This window comes from Triticum dicoccoides, chromosome 3A, assembly GCF_002162155.2.
Source record: "Triticum dicoccoides isolate Atlit2015 ecotype Zavitan chromosome 3A, WEW_v2.0, whole genome shotgun sequence".
Lineage (NCBI taxonomy): Eukaryota > Viridiplantae > Streptophyta > Magnoliopsida > Poales > Poaceae > Triticum > Triticum dicoccoides.
Genome location: NC_041384.1, coordinates 372351152 through 372363543, shown reverse-complemented (window position 1 = coordinate 372363543; position 12392 = coordinate 372351152). Strand labels below are relative to the sequence as shown.

At 43.5% G+C, this 12392-nt stretch overlaps 1 long non-coding RNA gene across 2 annotated transcripts; it reads right to left on the bottom strand.

Moving 5' to 3' along the window:
- Nucleotides 1–366: 366 nt before the first annotated feature.
- Nucleotides 367–4309, bottom strand: LOC119268224. Of its 2 annotated transcripts, XR_005133030.1 has the most exons (4): nt 3870–4309; nt 3416–3547; nt 1605–3306; nt 367–809 (listed from the first exon to the last, which is right to left on the bottom strand). It is a non-coding gene; the product is annotated as an uncharacterized LOC119268224 (long non-coding RNA). The 2 variants fall into 2 exon arrangements; XR_005133029.1 differs by having other exon boundaries at nt 1605–3547.
- Between the last annotated feature and the right edge of the window lie 8083 nt (nt 4310–12392).

The window sequence follows — 12392 nt, the reverse complement described above, 5'->3', positions numbered from 1 at the left end:
CATGCAAGAGCAAGAACACCACATACACATGAGTAGAGTATTACCTCCACCATCGAGGTTATGGACTTGTCTAATTCTTTGTGTGCACTCACATCTACATCTTTCGATAGATACAACGCTCCTCCATACACACCCTTATACATAACTAAGGCTGGGGCGCCACCTGGTGGCGCCTCCTGAGGTGTGCCTGTGCGCTCTTATCTTGTTTCCGCATATTCGGCTGTCCGCCTAAGTTTTAGTTGGGGCCGTGTCAGGTTTCCACACATTCGGTTGTCCGCCTAAGTTTTAGTTGGGGCGGTGTCAGGTGAAAGGCGTCCCTTTCTGTTTGTTGTTTGCAATTTATGCCCAACTGCATAAAAGCAATGCTAGCCTGCTCTCAACATATTATTATAACAAAGCTTAATCGCATCAGAGTCAAAGGAGTTAATTTCGTACAAGAAAAAGAGCGGACAAAAAAATCCTTGCCAAAGCCACAAAGATTAAAATACGGTGCTAGCTACTGGCAAAAAATCGAGGTAAACTATATAGCTACAACAAGCAAAGATCTTCTAGAATGGCCTTCCGTAAGACCACTTGACTACTTGCAGACTTTCAATCAAGAATAGTTGACTACTTGTTGACTGGTTTTTTACTGTCAAATATAGCAGGAGACAGTAACATTTGCACCCTTTTGTAAAGGGTTACCTCCTTCAGGAGTTTTATAATAGTTCCATCGACTGGATCATTTTTGCGTTTTTGTCAATCTCAGCAATCTTCATAGCTAGTCAACTGATTACTCCCATGTGACCATCCATCCATAAGAGATAGACCTGCAATTGAAAAGCTTTCTATAAAAGGTCAAACTCACAAAATTGAAAACACATTGCATTATCAGGAGATATATCATCTAACCAAGCAGCATTGGTGAAATCACCACCCCAAATATCATTTTTCCAATGTCCTCATACCCACTGCCCATGATGCTTACTTGTTTAGAGAAGAAGTCTCAAGTGATGCTTATCTGTTGTGGTACTAAACAAGAAGATGATAAAAAATAGAAAGATATCGTAGGTTGTGGTTCTAAACAAGAAGATGATAAAAAATAGGAAGAGATTGTGGTTGTGGTTCTAAACCCAGTGCATCATTATAAAGCTTTACTAAACAACAGGAACAACTCCTAGGAACAATGTACAGAGCTAGGGACAATGAGAAAACCTCACGCACAAGAGTAAATTAAACATAAGCACAACACGCTTGAAACAGACATATCCTAATTTGTCAAAGTTGAAATATCTATTGTTTTTGTCCAATACTACCAACAAGCTTAGCTAGATGGGGTTGTATTGGAACACCATGAAGCATCGAATGTACAGTGTCAAGTAATACACACACATTGCCAGGTTCAACAACTAACCAAAAACATAGTAGTAATCAACACATACATTTTCTCTTACAAAGTTACAAAACATGGCAAAGCAATTGACGGGACTTGAGAATTCAATCATCTCTGTACACGGGTGGGAAGAGTCAACTTGTGCCCAAACATGAAGGGTTGTTTTAGAATATCATTTTCATCACGACGTATCCTACACACACACACACACGCAATGAGTGACAAACATTACCTTCCAGGAGAGTGCAGCAAGGCAAGGGATGCTAAACCCGACGGACCTATTCGGAACAAGGATTGTGATGACCTCTGCAAGATCGCCGTTGTCCAGCAGCTTCAGCTCCCTTATCACCTGCACAGTCAAACACATACTCGTTTGTGCAGATCCACTTGCCAGAACTGCAATATCTCATCCTTCTAACCTCCCCAGCCTTATCTTTCCTGCTACCATGTGTACACCCAGAGAAGGCAAGTATGTCCATCTCATACCGCAAGTGGAGAACCACAAAAGGGTCCATTCCGACGAAGAATTTGAACCACACACCTGCCCAACTCTTCTATTTCAGGGGGTAAATCCAAGTGCATGAAAACTGAAATGGCACCTCGGTTTCTGAATCTCCGTGGGTAGCCCATTATTTTCAGGCCGTGCACGTGTTTTATTCATATGAAGGATCATGTACTTCTTTATCATTGGTAAAATATGTTTTCCCATAAATTACTACTTACAATATTTATTTGGGTACGCATATGATTTAGATACATCACGAGAAATGGAGAGATGCAAAGAAACATGATTATGGTAATAGGATGTATCAGACCAACTGAAGGGCGGCAAGGAGCAAAGATAGCCCTATTCAACTCTCCTTTTCAGCCTTGGAAGCAGCTCTTGTAGTATCCGGACCTCACCTTTCAATGATGCTATGAAGTAGTATACATCAAATATATCTCGGAACTCACTGTAGGGAAAGGAAGAGAAAAGGGTAAGACAAAGGCAGTCCTTAACTGAAATGTTAAGAATTGCATTGACTGCAGAAAGAAATGCTGAACTGGGCAACCCAAAATGAAGTTTTATCCATGTACGGCACGATGATTGTGACATTCCAGTATCTTGCAACCGTCACCATGTCGCATACTGATTTAACAGCGAACCTTTCATGGTTCAGTTTTTTAGATCAAATGGTAGCACAGACTGCAATAGGGTTAGAAACTTAGAATTAGTATTCAACCACACATGAGACACAGACAAGTTAATCGAGCTATTGATATGAAGTTATGAACTGTTCACATCAAATACAGCATGGTTGCCTAAGCTCTAAGGTAGCCCAGGTTGATGGCGCCCTTGCCGGCTACATCCATGGATCCAAAGGTCTGCTATGTATTTTGTGACTGAGAATCCACGTTTCCAACATTCAACAACCCGAGAAAACTATCATCCATGTAGAACAAAGCTATACAAGCAACAATTCCTCCTCGTGTTCATTGACATAACATATCTGTCTGCAAGAAGGAATGCACATACTTCCTAGAAGGTAAACATATAAAAGGATTGTCAATAGAAAAATCTTTCAAAAAACACACTCGATCCATGATAATTCAGGCCATGGCAGCTAATTTCCGATTTAAGAGTTAATTGTGAAAATTCTAAGTTTGAAGTGTCGAGGAACAATTTTTAAAATAAAAATATAAAAGAAATTAGCACTATATATATTGCAATTTCTTGGAATAAACGCTATTTCACACAACTCTTAAGAAAGTATTTAAAACCCAATGCCTCATAGCAAACCCCAAAAGTAATAGTTTAGATAATGTACTAAACCAAAATATATTCAGATTCAAGTCCATGAAAATGAAGATTAAATTATACTTGCCTGTTTATAGCTGGAAATTAGCTGACATTGGTCGAAATACATAACACTGCTGATTGGCCAGTAAATTATCTATTAGAAGAGTTAGATTAGCCAATTTGAAGCAAGCATCCAACACAATATTCTCTGGATAAACATGTCTTGCAGTACTTTCTATTGCAAGATAAGTAGGTTCTTGCACCTCCTTCACACAAATGTATTATGTGATTCTTTGACATTGAGTTAGATCACAGTGGAGTAGATAGAGATGTTGGGCACATAGCACATTCCACATATTCCAGTCTGAGAACTATGCAAGCCGTCTTGCATTCATCTGAGAAAAAAAGGGCACATACTTATTATTAATTTTGCAACAAATTGTTTTTTATCAAAGGATAACCGGATACTGGGACCAGCACTATAATATTACGGCTATCATTCTACAAGTAATTTAATTCCATTTGGGGTAATTGCATAGCTGCATGTGTAACAATTAGTGAAGCACAAATCTATCCTGTATCTACAGGCGCTAGGCTATCCCATGCCCAACCACTCACAGTCATCCTCGCTCGAAGCACTGAATCGAACAACCCAAACAAATCAACACCTCTGGAGATCGACAAGGGGAGGAAGGGGGAGCAAGCGACTGTACATACCCTGCCTTTGGGTAGGATGAGCTGCAGGCCGGCGGGGGCGGTGATGACCTGGGCGACCTCGGCCAGCAGCAGCGACCTGCCGTTTGGGCAAGGTCGACGACGAGGATGCGAGCGCCGAGAACGACCTCCTCTGGGCGTGGCTGCTCCCCCTCCTCGCCTCTAGACGTAACTTGACCGGTAGCCTGGGCGGGCTAACCCTCTTTTGCGGCGAGGCCGACGTTAGCGAGGGGACGTGGCTGCGCACGCTCGTGGACCATGGAGACACCTCCTCGTGCGTGGAGCTCGTTAGGCGACGCTGCTCAAAAGACCGCTGGCGCGACCATCTCCATCTCGAGCCTCCCGCGACTTCCTCGGGATGAGAGCTCGCGGCGCCGCCCGCCTCGCGCTAGCACCACCATCGCCGGTTCTCAATTTGCCACCATCGAAGGACGAGACTAGAGGGGAGAAGGCGAGGGATGGTGGTGTAACACCCTGGATACAACTTTCCATATTTGTAACTCTGATTTTTGCCTTTTTCGGAGATGCGATATGAAATGTCTTTTCGTGGTTGGGTTTTGTCTTCGTTTTTGCATTCTGTTCATGTCATGCATTTCATATCATGTCATCATGTGCATCTCATTTGCATACGTGTTCGCTCATGCATCCGAGCGTTCTCCCCGTTGTCCGTTTCGCAATCCGACACTCCCACATGCACCAGCGTACCCCTTTTGTCTCTTTTCGTGAGCGGGTGTTAAACATTCTCGGAATGGACCAAGATTTGCCAAGTGGCCTTGGTACACCACCGGTAGACCGCCTGTCAAATTTCGTCCCATTTGAAGGCTGTTTTATACTCCAACGGTTAACCGGGGAACCGCTAAAGCCTCTTTTGTGTTGCAGCCCAACACCCCTCCAAAATGGCCCAATAACCCATCTAAACCAATTCCATGTCCTCCGTCATCGGATCACGATTGTGTGGGCAAAAACTACATCTCATTTGGACACTCCTACCTCCTCCTACCTATAAAAAGGCCTCCCCTCCGAAATTTCGGGCGAAACCCTAGATCCGCTCTCTCCTTCCGCGCCGGACACGTCCGCCCACGCCGGACGCGTCCACCAGCCGCGTCACCCCGACGAATCAAGGAGCGCCACGTCCGCTCCACCATTGCCCGAGCCAACCGCGGGGCGTCACATGTCGCCTCCACCGCGCCCCACTTCGTCGTCGGGCCCGCGAGCCCAGATCTGGCCCATGGGGCCAATCTCTCCGCCACCGGGTCGCGCCTCGCGCCCGAGTGTGAAGGAAATATGCCCTAGAGGCAATAATAAAGTTATTATTTATTTCCTTATATCATGATAAATGTTTATTATTCATGCTAGAATTGTATTAACCGGAAACATAATACATATGTGAATACATAGACAAACAGAGTGTCACTAGTATGCCTCTACTTGACTAGCTCGTTGATCAAAGATGGTTATGTTTCCTAACCATAGACATGAGTTGTCATTTGATTAACGGGATCACATCATTAGGAGAATGATGTGATTGACTTGACCCATTCCGTTAGCTTAGCACTTGATCATTTAGTTTGTTGCTATTGCTTTCTTCATAACTTATACATGTTCCTATGACTATGAGATTATGCAACTCCCGTTTACCGGAGGAACACTTTGTGTGCTACCAAACGTCACAACGTAACTGGCTGATTATAAAGGTGCTCTATAGGTGTCTCCAAAGGTACTTGTTGGGTTGGCGTATTTCGAGATTAGGATTTGTCACTCCGATTGTTGGAGAGGTATCTCTGGGCCCTCTCGGTAATGCACATCACTTAAGCAAGCATTGCAACTAATAAGTTAGTTGCGGGATGATGTATTATGGAACGAGTAAAGAGACTTGCCGGTAACGAGATTGAACTAGGTATTGAGATACCGACGATCGAATCTCAGGAAAGTAACATACCTATGACAAAGGGAACAACGTATGTTGTTATGCGGTCTGATCGATAAAGATCTTCGTAGAATATGTAGGAGCCAATATGAGCATCTAGGTTCCGCTATTGGTTATTGACCGGAAACGTGTCTCGGTCATGTCTACATAGTTCTCGAACCCGTAGGGTCCGCACGCTTAAAGTTCGGTGACGATCGTAATTAGGGTTTTTGTGTTTTGATGTACCGAAGGTTGTTCGGAGTCCCGAATGTGATCACGGACATGAAGAGGAGTCTCGAAATGGTCGAGACATAAAGATTGATATATTGAAAGCCTATATTTGGGTATCGGAAACGTTCCGGGTGAAATCGGGATTTTACCGGAGTACCGAGTGGTTACCGGAACCCCCCAGGGGGTTATTGGGCCTACATGGGCCATAAGGGAGAAGAGGAGGGCCGGCCAGGGCAGGCCGCGCGCCCCCTCCCCCCCTTAGTCCGAATAATAGGACAAGGAAGGGGGGGGGGCGCTCCCCTTTCCTCTTTATCCATTCCTCCTTCCTTTTCCAACAAGGCAAGAGAGGGGAGTCCTACTCCTGGTGGGAGTAGGACTCCTCCAGGCGCACTCCTAGGGCCGGCCGCACCTCCCCCTCTTGCTCCTTTATATACGGAGGCAAGGGGGCACCCCATGACACACAAGTTGATCTTCGTGATCGTTCCTCAGCCGTGTGCGGTGCCCCCTTCCACCATATTCCACCTCGGTCATATCGTAGCGGTGCTTAGGCAAAGCCCTGCGTCGGTAGAACATCATCACCGTCATCACGTCGTCGTGCTGACGAAACTCTCCCTCAACGTTTTGCTGGATCGGAGCTCGAGAGACGTCACCGAGTTGAATGTGTGCAGAACTCGGAGGTGCCGTACGTTCGGTACTTGGATCGGTCGGATCGGGAAGACGTACGACTACTTCCTCTACCTTGTGTCAACGCTTCCGTTGCCGGTCTACGAGGGTACGTAGACAACACTCTCCCCTCTCGTTGCTATGCATCACCATGATCTTGCATGTGCGTAGGAATTTTTTTGAAATTACTACGTTCCACAACAGTGGCATCCGAGCCTAGGTTTTATGCGTTGACGTTGTGCACGAGTAGAACACAAGTGAGTTGTGGGTGATATAAGTCATACTGCTTACCAGCATGTCATACTTTGGTTCGGCGGTATTGTTGGATGAAGCGGCCTGGACCGACATTACGCGTACGCTTACGCGAGACTGGTTCTACCGACGTGCTTTGCACACAGGTGGCTGGCAGGTGTCAGTTTCTCCAACTTTAGTTGAACCAAGTGTGGCTACGCCCGGTCCTTGCGAAGGTTAAAACAACACCAACTTGACAAACTATCGTTGTGGTTTTGATGCGTAGGTAAGAACCATTCTTGCTAAAGCCCGTAGCAGCCACGTAAAACTTGCAACAACAAAGTAGAGGACGTCTAACTTATTTTTGCAGGGCATGTTATGATGTGATATGGTCAAGACATGATGCTAAATTTTATTGTATGAGATGATCATGTTTTGTAACCGAGTTATCGGCAACTGGCAGGAGCCATATGGTTGTCGCTTTATTGTATGCAATGCAATTGCACTGTAATGCTTTACTTTATCACTAAGCGGTAGCGATAGTCGTGGAAGCATAAGATTGGCGAGACAACAACGATGCTACGATGGTGAGCAAGGTTTCATGCCGATGACGATGGTGATCATGACGGTGCTTCGAAGATGGAGATCACAAGCACAAGATGATGATGGCCATATCATATCACTTATATTGATTGCATGTGATATTTATCTTTTATGCATCTTATCTTGCTTTGATTGACGGTAGCATTATAAGATGATCTCTCACTAAATTTCAAGATAAAAGTGTTCTCCCTGAGTATGCACCGTTGCCAAAGTTCGTCGTTCTCAGACACCACGTGATGATCAGGTGTGATAAGCTCTACGTCCATCTACAACGGGTGCAAGCCAGTTTTTGCACACGCAGAATACTCAGGTTAAACTTGATGGGCCTAGCATATGCAGATATGGCCTCGGAACACTGAGACCAAAAGGTCGAGCGTGAATCATATAGTTGATATGATCAACATATTGATGTTCACCATTGAAAGCTACTCCATTTCACGTGATGATCGGTTATCGTTTAGTTGATTTGGATCACGTGATCATTTAGAAGATTAGAGGGATGTCTTTCTAAGTGGGAGTTTTTAAGTATTATGATTAATTGAACTTAAATTTATCATGAACTTAGTACCTGATAGTATCTTGCTTGTCTATGTTTGATTGTAGATAGATGGCCCATGCTGTTGTTCCGTTGAATTTTAATGCGTTCCTTGAGAAAGCAAAGTTGAAAGATGATGGTAGAAATTACACGGACTGGGTCCGTAACTTGAGGATTATCCTCATTGCTGCACAGAAGAATTACGTCCTGGAAGCACCGCTAGGTGCTAGGCCTGCTGCTGGAGCAACACCAGATGTTATGAACGTCTGGCAGAGCAAAGCTGATGACTACTCGATAGTTCAGTGTGCCATGCTTTACGGCTTAGAATCGGGACTTCAACGACGTTTTGAACGTCATGGAGCATATGAGATGTTCCAGGAGTTGAAGTTAATATTTCAAGCAAATGCCCGGATTGAGAGATATGAAGTCTCCAATAAATTCTACAGCCGCAAGATGGAGGAGAATAGTTCTGTTAGTGAACATATACTCAAAATGTCTGGGTATCATAATCACTTGACTCAACTGGGAGTTAATCTTCTTGTTGATAGTGTCATTGACAGAGTTCTTCAATCACTACCACCAAGCTACAAGAGCTTCGTGATGAACTATAACATGCAAGGGATGGATAAGACAATTCCCGAGTTCTTCGCAATGCTAAAGGCTACGGAGGTAGAAATCAAGAAGGAGCATCAAGTGTTGATGGTCAACAAGACCGCCAATTTCAAGAAAAAGGGCAAAGGGAAGAAGAAGGGTAACTTCAAGAAGAACAGTAAGCAAGTTACTGCTCAGGAGAAGAAACCCAAATCTGGACCTAAGCCTGAAACTGAGTGCTTCTACTGCAAGCAGACTTGACACTGGAAGCGGAACTGCCCCAAGTATTTGGCGGATAAGAAGGATGGCAAGGTGAACAAAGGTATATGTGATATACATGTTATTGATGTGTACCTTACTAGAGCTCGCAGTAGCACCTGGGTATTTGATACTGGTTCTGTTGCTAACATTTGCAACTCGAAACAGGGACTACGGATTAAGCGAACACTGGCAAAGGACGAGGTGACGATGCGCGTGGGAAATGGTTCCAAAGTCGATGTGATCGCGGTTGGCACGCTACCTCTACATCTACCTTCGGGATTAGTTTTAGACCTAAATAATTGTTATTTGGTACCAGCGTTGAGCATGAACGTTATATCTGGATCTTGTTTGATGCAAGACGGTTATTCATTTAAATCAGAGAATAATGGTTGTTCTATTTATATGAGTAATATCTTTTATGGTCATGCACCCTTGAAGAGTGGTCTATTTTTGATGAATCTCGATAGTAGTGATACACATATTCATAATATTGAAGCCAAAAGATGCAGAGTTGATAATGATAGTGCAACTTATTTGTGGCACTGCCGTTTAGGTCATATCGGTGTAAAGCGCATGAAGAAACTCCATACTGATGGACTTTTGGAATCACTTGATTATGAATCACTTGGTACTTGCGAACCGTGCCTCATGGGCAAGATGACTAAAACGCCGTTCTCCGGTACTATGGAGAGATCAACGGATTTGTTGGAGATCATACATACAGATGTATGTGGTCCGATGAATGTTGAGGCTCGTGGCGGATATCGTTATTTTCTCACCTTCACAGATGATTTGAGCAGATATGGGTACATCTACTTAATGAAACATAAGTCTGAAACATTTGAAAAGTTCAAAGAATTTCAGAGTGAAGTTGAAAATCATCGTAACAAGAAAATAAAGTTTCTACGATCTGATCGTGGAGGAGAATATTTGAGTTACGAGTTTGGTCTACATTTGAAACAATGCGAATAGTTTCGCAACTCACGCCACCCAGAACAGCACAGCGTAATGGTGTGTCCGAACATCGTAATCGTACTTTACTAGATATGGTGCGATCTATGATGTCTCTTACAGATTTACCGCTATCGTTTTGGGGTTATGCTTTAGAGACAGCTGCATTCACGTTAAATAGGGCACCATCGAAATCCGTTGAGACGACACCTTATGAACTGTGGTTTGGTAAGAAACCAAAGTTTTCATTTCTGAAAGTTTGGGGCTGCGATGCTTATGTGAAAAAGCTTCAACCTAATAAGCTCGAACCCAAATCGGAGAAATGTGTCTTCATAGGATACCCAAAGGAAACTGTTGGGTACACCTTCTATCACAGATCTGAAGGCAAGACTTTCGTTGCTAAGAATGGATCCTTTCTAGAGAAGGAGTTTCTCTCGAAAGAAGTGAGTGGGAGAAAAGTAGAACTTGATGAGGTAACTGTACCTGCTCCCTTATTGGAAAGTAGTACATCACAGAAACCGGTTCCTGTGACACCTACACCAATTAGTGAGGAAGCTAATGATAATGATCATGAAACTTCAGATCAAGTTACTACCGAACCTCGTAGATCAACCAGAGTAAGATCCGCACTAGAGTGGTACGGTAATCCTGTTCTGGAAGTCATGCTACTAGATCATGATGAACCTACGAACTATGTAGAAGCGATGGTGAGCCCAGATTCCGCAAAATGGCTAGAAGCCATGAAATCTGAGATGGGATCCATGTATGAGAACAAAGTGTGGACTTTGGTTGACTTGCCCGTTGATCGGCAAGCAATTGAGAATAAATGGATCTTCAAGAAGAAGACTGACGCTGATGGTAATGTTACTGTCTACAAAGCTCGACTTGTTGCGAAAGGTTTTCGACAAGTTCAAGGGATTGACTACGATGAGACCTTCTCACCCGTAGTGATGCTTAAGTCTGTCCGAATCATGTTAGCAATTGCCGCATTTTATGATTATGAAATTTGGCAAATGGATGTCAAAACTGCATTCCTGAATGGATTTCTGGAAGAAGAGTTGTATATGATGCAACCAGAAGGTTTTGTCGATCCAAAGGGAGCTAACAAAGTGTGCAAGCTCCAGCGATCCATTTATGGACTGGTGCAAGCCTCTCGGAGTTGGAATAAACGCTTTGATAGTGTGATCAAAGCATTTGGTTTTGTACAGACTTTTGGAGAAGCCTGTATTTACAAGAAAGTGAGTGGGAGCTCTGTAGCATTTCTGATATTATATGTGGATGACATATTATTGATTGGAAATGATAAGAGTTTTTCAATGAAAGACCTCGGTGAAGCTACTTACATATTGGGCATTAAGATCTATAGAGATAGATCAAGATGCTTAATTGGACTTTCACAAAGCACATACCTTGACAAAGTTTTGAAGAAGTTCAAAATGGATCAAGCAAAGAAAGGGTTCTTGCCTGTGTTACAAGGTGTGAAGTTGAGTAAGACTCAATGTCCGACCACCGCAGAAGATAGAGAGAAAATGAAAGATGTTCCCTATGCTTCAGCCGTAGGCTCTATCATGTATGCAATGCTGTGTACTAGACCTGATGTGTGCCTTGCTATAAGTCTAGCAGGGAGGTACCAAAGTAATCCAGGAGTGGATCACTGGACAACGGTCAAGAACATCCTGAAATACCTAAAAAGGACTAAGGATATGTTTCTCGTATATGAAGGTGACAAAGAGCTCATCGTAAATGGTTACGTTGATGCAAGCTTTGACACTGATCCAGACGATTCTAAATCGCAAACCGGATACGTGTTTATACTGAACGGTGGAGCTGCCAGTTGGTGCAGTTCTAAACAAAGCGTCATGGTGGGATCTACATGTGAAGCGGAGTACATAGCTGATTCGGAAGCAGCAAATGAAGGAGTCTGGATGAAGGAGTTCATATCCGATCTAGGTGTCATACCTAGTGCATCGGGTCCAATGAAAATCTTTTGTGACAATACTGGTGCAATTGCCTTGGCGAAGGAATCCAGATTTCACAAGAGAACCAAGCACATCAAGAGACGCTTCAATTCCATTCGGGATTTAGTCCAAGTGGGAGACATAGAAATTTACAAGATACATACGGATCTGAATGTTGTAGACCCGCTGACTAAGCCTCTTCCACGAGCAAAACATGATCAGCACCAAGGCTCCATGGGTGTTATAATCATTACTGTGTAATCTAGATTATTGACTCTAGTGCAAGTGGGAGACTGAAGGAAATATGCTCTAGAGGCAATAATAAAGTTATTATTTATTTCCTTATATCATGATAAATGTTTATTATTCATGCTAGAATTGTATTAACCGGAAACATAATACATGTGTGAATACATAGACAAAGAGAGTGTCACTAGTATGCCTCTACTTGACTAGCTCGTTGATCAAAGATGGTTATGTTTCCTAACCATAGACATGAGTTGTCATTTGATTAACGGGATCACATCATTAGGAGAATGATGTGATTGACTTGACCCATTTCGTTAGCTTAGCACTTGATCGTTTAGTTTGTTGCT